Raw genomic sequence first — 8231 nt, 5'->3', positions numbered from 1 at the left:
ATTGTGAAATGATGACTACAATCATGCTAACATGTACATCACCTGATAGTTATCATTTTTGTGTGTGCATATGCAGAGTGCACATTTAAGACTGACTCTCTTAGCCAATTTCAAGTATAAAATATGGCATTATTAACTATACTCACCATGCTTTATATTAGATCTCTAGAACTTATTCATCCTGCATAACTGAAACTTTGTGCCATTTCCTCATTTCTTCATATCCTCTAACCTAGAGATCCTGTTTGGCACCATCCCACTCTATGATTCCATGAGTTCAACTTTTTTAGATTCCACACAAGTGAGACAAAGTAGTATTTACTCTTTCCTGGCTTATTTCACTTAGATAATATCCTTGAGATTCATCCTAATTGTAGCATGTGATAAGACTTCTTTTTCTTTTAAGGCTGAATAATATTCAGTTGTATGAAAATACCATAATCTCTTTATCTATTCATCTGTTGATAGACACTTAGGTGGATTCCATCCTTACCTACTGTGAATAATGCTACAATAAACACGGGAGTGAAAATATCTCTTTGAGATACAGATTTCATTTCCTGGGATTGCTGGATCATATGGTAGTACTATTTTTAGTTTTTTGAAGACCTCCCCATACTATTTTCCATAATGGCTGTACTAATTTGCATTCCCACTAACAGTGTAAAAGCATTCCTTTTCCTCCACATCTTCACCAATACTTATTTTTTGTTGTTGTTGTTGTTGTTGTTGTTTTTTATAATAGCCATCCTAACAGATTAAGGTGATAGCTCAATATAGCTTTTTAAAGTTCTTAATTTAAATTCCAGCTATTTGACATATAGTGTAATAGTAGTTTCTTGTGTGCAATTTAGTGATTCAAAACTTCCATATAATACCCAGTGCTCATCACCTATCACCCATCACTCATCACAAGTGATCACCTATTTAATGATCCCCTATTTAGTGATCACCATCACCTATTTAATCCACCCCTACCACCCACTTCCTCTCTGGTAACCACCAGTTTGTTCTCTCTAGCTTTGATACACATTTCTCTGGTGATTAATGATGTTGAACATTTTTTTTATATACCTGTTGGCTATTTGTATGTATTTATTGGAAAAAAAAAAAAGGTCTATCAGGTCCTTTGCCCATTTTTAAATTGGGTATTTTTTTCCTGAGTTGTTTGAGTTCCTAATATATTTTGGATATTAACTCCGTATTATGTGTACAGTTCACAAGTTTCTTTTCCCACTCCATAGGTTTAAATCTCCCTCAGTTGATTGTTTTGTGCCCTGCAGAAACTTTTTAGTTTGATGTAATCCCATTTTTCCATTTTTGCTTTTGTTGCTTTGTGCTTTTGGAGTCACAATCAAAAATCAGTGTCAAGACCCTACATTTTTTAAGTCGTATATTTAATACGTCTTTAAGTCATCTTTAATCCCTTTTGAAGTGATTTAGGTATATGGTCTGAGGTAAGGGTCCAATTTCATACTTATGCATGTGGATATCCAATTTTATGAACACCATTTTTTAATGTTCAATTAGCTGAGAACCTCCCTAATCTGTGAGAGAAAACAACCATTCATGTCCAAGAGGCAGAGAGGACCCATCCCAAAATCAATAAAAATAGATCAATGCCCCAATACATAATAGTGGAGTTTGCAAATATTATAGTCAAAGAAACTATCCTGAGAGTAGCTAGGGAGATGAGGTTCCTTACATATGGAGGGAGGAACATCAGAATAACATCAGATCTATGCAAAGAAACCTGGCAAGCCAGAAAGGGTTGGCAAGCCATATTCAGAGTACTAAATGAGAAGAACATGCAGCCAAGAATATTTTACCCAGTGAACAACATTTATTAAAAAGACTATCCTTCCTCCATTTTATCATCTTGGCACCTTTGTTTAAGATCAATTAACTGTAAGTGCATGAATTTATTTCTGGTTTCTCTTCTGCTCCCCTTGGTTTATAGGTCTGCTTTTATGCCAACGCCATGCTGTTTTAATTGCTATAGCTTTGCAGTATATTTTGAATTTAGGGAATATAATGTTTCCAGCTTTGCTCTTTCTCAAGATTGGTTTGGCTATTTGAGATCTTTTGTGGTTCCATAGAAATTTTAGGATTTTTTTTCTATTTCTATGAAAAATGCCATTGGAGTTTTAATAGGATTTCATTGAATCTATAGATTGCTTTGGGTGGTACGGACACTTTAACAATACTAATTCTTCCAATCCATGAGTGTGGATATCTTTTCATTTATTTGCATCTTTTTCAATTTTTCTAATCAATCTCTTTAATTTTTACTGTACATATATTTCACCTCCTTGGTTAAATTTATTCCTATTTTATTATTTTTAATGCTATTATAAGTGGGATTGCTACAAAGCTCTTAACTGTGGACTGGCCTTGTCACCCTCTACTCACAGAGGCTCAGGACTTCGCTTGCTCTTAAAAAAAAAAAAGCGAAGTCACATTGGTTCCATCCCTCACTGTCCTCCCACTTTTATCTCCAGGATCCAGCCACTCTGGCCTCACTCTGTCCTTAGACCATGCTGCTTTCTCTTCTGCCTCAGGGCCTTTGCACTAACTGTAGCCAGCCTCATTTCATGGCTTGCTATTTCTCCCCCTTCAGATCTCAGCTCACATGTTACCTCCTCAGAGAGGCCTTCCCTGCCCTACCCCAAAAAAAAAAAAAAAAAAAAAAAAAGTGGGATTGTTTTATTCCTATCCCTTTCTGATAGTTCATTATTATGTATAGAAATGAAACAGACCTTTTTTTTTAAAAGATTTTATTCATTTGACAGGCAGAGATCACAAATAGGCAGAGTGAGAGGAGGAAGCAGGCTCCCTGCTGAGCAGAGAGCACCATGTGGGGCTCGATCCCAGGACCCTGGGATCATGACCCGAGCTGAAGGCAGAGGCTTTAACCCACTGAACCACCCAGGGGCCCCTGCAACAGACTTTTGTACATTGATTTTGTACCCTGCTTTACTGATAGTGTTTGTCAGTTCTAACAGCTTTTTGGAGTCTTAAGTGTTTTCTATATATAAGAAAATGTCATCTGCAAACACAGACAATTTTCATTCTTTCTGGTTTGGATGCCTTTTACTTCTTTTTCTTATCTAACTGCTCTTGCTATGACTTCCAGTACTATACTGAATAGAAATGGCAGGAGTGGGCACCCTTGTCTTGTTCCTGGTCATTGAGAAAAAGCTTTCAGCCTTTCACTATTGAATATGAAGTTAGCTGTAGACTTGTCACATGTGGCCTTTGTTATATTGAAGTACATTCTTTATAGTTTCTTGAGAATTTTTATCATGAAATGGTATTCAATTTTTATCACATTTTTTTTCTGCATCTGTTGTGATAATCATCAGGGGCTGGGCTATAGATTGGGACTGTAGCTGCCTGCCCGACACTGGGGTAGACATGGTTCACAAGAGCAGGCATTCAGCCTGGGGCCTCAGAGCCCGACCTAGTACTGTGGTGGTCAGGAGTATTGTTCTGGAGACTGAGCTGGGGCCATAGGACATAAGTGCCAGCCTGGATGGGCTGTGCTGGGGTTCACAGTAAAGTTGGATACTACTTCATTCTTTCTCCCCTAGAGTGTCTCTATTCATTGCACTGTTCAGGCTTGAGGAAAGGATGACATGGATAAATGTGAACATGTAGTTCTTACCCTCTTCAATGTGTCTTTTCTTATTTCTGGGCTGGGTTTCAGTGGAGATCTGGAAGTATTTTCCAATCTGTAATCTCTCATCTGAAATCCTTAGCTCTTGTAAAGTTATTTTCATTTGTGGATAGTTGTTCAAACTTATGCTTCTGTGAGAGTACAAGCTCTTAAAACTACTATTCCACCATCTTGCTGATGTCCTTGTGGAAGTATCTTTTTATTGCTAGCTTGCTGAGGGTATTTTATTTTATTATAAATAGGGTTTGAATTTTTCCATGAAGGTTCAGAATTTTTTTCTTCTCAGCGTGCTTTGAGGTATCTCCAAAGCAGAAGTGTGGTTTGGTGTTTTATACATAGCAGGGAGTCAGATCAGCAACCTTCCTCAGTCTTAGTCACTGCTTCCCTCTAAATCTTTGTGGGGAAGCCCTAAAATACAGTTCTCTTCTAGGCATAATGAGGCCAGCCTGAATTATTTATTTACAGCCTCATAAGCCTTGGCCTACAGAAATCGAACAAACAAGCTGGGAATTGTACTGGATGAAGGAATTCAGAGTGAAATGGGACTCTGGGGTCAGATGTCAGCCTCTTCTTTCTTTTGCTTCAACCATTTGTATTATGGCTGCAGTGAATCTTGTCTAAATGAGAGGAGAAAGGCAAGAACATTGTTGTAGTCAAACAAGGAAGGAAACAATGAGAAGCATTAGTAAATACAAGAAAGGAAGAGGATTCAAGAAACAAACAGAAAACTGTAGAAGAGAGAAAAATATAAAAATTTTAAGTACCTACTATATATTAGATACTATGTAAGTTGCTTTACATAAAATATCTCTACTCCTCATAACAACCCTGATAAAGAAATATTATCATTGCTCTTTTACAAATAAGCTGAATCTCAATAAGAGCCACCAACTTGCCCTAGATGACAAAAAGGAAATGGTGAAGTGGGATGTATTTGTAGCACAAAAACCTTACTTCACCTTTTCTGTGTACCAACTTGTCCTGCAGTAAAAGATCTGAGTCATCCAGAGCCTTGAAGGTTACATCCCTATGGGGGCAGAGTAAATAGAAGACCTCAAGGCTACATTCTGTTTGTAATAAACCAAACAGTGAGGGGGGTATTTCTGTTGTTGTTTTTTTTTTTTTTCAATCTTGGCAATAGTTCAAATTTATAAACTTCTCTGAGAATGAAAACATATGCGATGTGATATAAGTAATTTAGTAATAGTCATGATTACAATCTGTTACTAAAAAATAAGGCATCCAATCACAATTGCACAGTGATGAAACTGGCAGCATGTCTTCTCCACACCACCATGCACTATTCACCACTAGTCTTTCACTCAGAAAACAGAAAACTGTAAACAGAGATTTTAAAAGCCGTTCAAATAAATGTAGTCGTCACTGGATTTCTGAAAGATCACGATGACTTTATATAGTGAAGCTATCTTCTCAAAATGGTTCTACCTTGAAAGGAGTGTTCTTTAAACAAGTTGGCCCTTCATGTTGCATGAAGAACATTTACTCTCATCTTTTTTTTTTCCCATTTTATTTATTTTTTCAGCATAACAGTATTCATTCTTTTTGCACAACACCCAGTGCTCCATGCAAAACGTGCCCTCCCCATTACCCACCACCTGTTCCCCCAACCTCCCACCCCTGACCCTTCAAAACCCTTAGGTTGTTTTTCAGAGTCCATAGTCTCTTATGGTTCGCCTCCCCTCCCCAATGTCCATAGCCCGCTCCCCCTCTCCCAATCCCACCTCCCCCCAGGAACCCCCAGTTTGTTTTGTGAGATTAAGAGTCATTTATGGTTTGTCTCCCTCCCAATCCCATCTTGTTTCATTTATTCTTCTCCTATCCCCCTACCCCCCCATGTTGCTTCTCCGTGTCCTCATATCAGGGAGATCATATGATAGTTGTCTTTCTCCGATTGACTTATTTCACTAAGCATGATACGCTCTAGTTCCATCCACGTCGTCGCAAATGGCAAGATTTCATTTCTTTTGATGGCTGCATAGTATTCCATTGTGTATATATACGACATCTTCTTTATCCATTCATCTGTTGATGGACATCTAGGTTCTTTCCATAGTCTGGCTATTGTAGACATTGCTGCTATAAACATTCGGGTACACGTGCCCCTTCGGATCACTATGTTTGTATCTTTAGGGTAAATACCCAGTAGTGCAATTGCTGGGTCATAGGGTAGTTCTATTTTCAACATTTTGAGGAACCTCCATGCTGTTTTCCAGAGTGGTTGCACCAGCTTGCATTCCCACCAGCAGTGTAGGAGGGTTCCCCTTTCTCCGCATCCTCGCCAGCATCTGTCATTTCCTGACTTGTTAATTTTAGCCATTCTGACTGGTGTGAGGTGATATCTCATTGTGGTTTTGATTTGTATTTCCCTGATGCCGAGTGACGTGGAGCACTTTTTCATGTGTCTGTTGGCCATCTGGATGTCTTCTTTGCAGAAATGTCTGTTCATGCCCTCTGCCCATTTCTTGATTGGATTGTTTGTTCTTTGGGTGTTGAGTTTGCTAAGTTCCTTATAGATTTTGGATACTAGCCCTTTATCTGATATGTCGTTTGCAAATATCTTCTCCCATTCTGTCAGTTGTCTTTTGATTTTGTTAACTGTTTCCTTTGCTGTGCAAAAGCTTTTTTTTTTTTTTTTAATTTTTATTTGTTTATTTACAGCATAACAGTGTTCATTGTTTTGGCATCACACCCAGTGCTCCATGCAGTACGTGCCCTCCTCATTACCCACCACCTGGTCCCTCAACCTCCCAAACCCCCCACTCCCCTGCCGCCCCTTCATAACCCTCTAGTTGTTTTTCAGAGTCCATAGTCTCTCATGGTTCATCTCCCCTTCCAGTTTCCCTCAACTCCCTCTCCTCTCCATCTCCCCATGTCCTCCATGTTATTTGTTATGCTCCACAAATAAGTGAGACCATATGATACTTGACTCTCTCTGCTTGACTTATTTCGCTCAGCATAATTTCTTCCAGTCCCGTCCATGTTGCTACAAAAGTTGGGTATTCGTCCTTTCTGATGGAGGCATAATACTCCATTGTGTATATGGACCACATCTTCCTTATCCATTCATCCGTTGAAGGGCATCTTGGTTCTTTCCACAGTTTGGCGACCGTAGCCATTGCTGCAATAAACATTGGGGTACAAATGGCCCTTCTTTTCACTACATCTGTATCTTTGGGGTAAATACCCAGCAGTGCAATTGCAGGGTCATAGGGAAGCTCTATTTTTAATTTCTTCAGGAATCTCCACACTGTTCTCCAAAGTGGCTGCACTAACTTGCATTCCCACCAACAGTGTAAGAGGGTTCCTCTTTCTCCACATCCTCTCCAACACACGTTGTTTCCAGTCTTGCTAATTTTGGCCATTCTAACTGGTGTCAGGTGGTATCTCAATGTGGTTTTAATTTGAATCTCCCTGATGGCTAGTGATGATGAACATTTTTTCATGTGTCTGATAGCCATTTGTATGTCTTCGTTGGAGAAGTTTCTGTTCATATCTTCTGCCCATTTTTTGATATGATTATCTGTTTTGTGTGTGTTGAGTTTGAGAAGTTCTTTATAGATCCTGGATATCAACCTTTTGTCTGTACTGTCATTTGCAAATATCTTCTTCCATTCCGTGGGTTGCCTCTTTGTTTTGTTGACTGTTTCCTTTGCTGTGCAGAAGCTTTTGATCTTGAGGAAGTCCCAAAAGTTCACTTTTGCTTTTGTTTCCTTGGCCTTTGGAGACATATCTTGAAAAAAGTTGCTGTGGCTGATATCGAAGAGGTTACTGCCTATGTTCTCCTCTAGGATTCTGATGGATTCCTGTCTCATGTTGAGGTCTTTTATCCATTTCGAGTTTATCTTTGTGTACGGTGTAAGAGAATGGTCGAGTTTCATTCTTCTACATATCGCTGTCCAGTTTTCCCAGCACCATTTATTGAAGAGACTGTCTTTTTTCCATTGAATATTTTTTCCTGTTTTGTCGAAGATTATTTGACCATAGAGTTGAGGGTCCATATCTGGGCTCTCCACTCTGTTCCACTGGTCTATGTGTCTGTTTTTATGCCAGTACCACGCTGTCTTGGTGATCACAGCTTTGTAGTAAAGCTTGAAATCGGGTAACGTGATGCCGCCAGTTTTGTTTTTGTTTTTCAACATTTCCTTAGCAATTCGGGGTCTCTTCTGGCTCCATACAAATTTTAGGATTATTTGCTCCAGCTCTTTGAAAAATATCGGTGGAATTTTGATCAGAATGGCATTAAAAGTATAGATTGCTCTAGGCAGTATAGACATTTTAACAATGTTTATTCTTCCAATCCAAGAGCATGGAACAGTCTTCCATCTTTTTGTGTCTTCTTCAATTTCTTTCATGAGTGTTCTGTAGTTCCTCGAGTATAGGTCCTTTACTTCTTTGGTTAGGTTTATGCCCAGGTATCTTATGGTTCTTGGTGCTATAGTAAATGGAATCGATTCTCTAATTTCCCTTTCTGTATTTTCATTGTTGGTGTATAAAAAAGCCACTGATTTCTGTACATTGACTTTGTATCCTG

Source organism: Meles meles, chromosome 11, assembly GCF_922984935.1.
Source record: "Meles meles chromosome 11, mMelMel3.1 paternal haplotype, whole genome shotgun sequence".
In the NCBI taxonomy this organism is placed as follows: Eukaryota; Metazoa; Chordata; class Mammalia; order Carnivora; family Mustelidae; genus Meles; species Meles meles.
The sequence above is the reverse complement of the archived record's forward strand: the minus strand, read 5'-3'. Positions refer to the sequence as shown.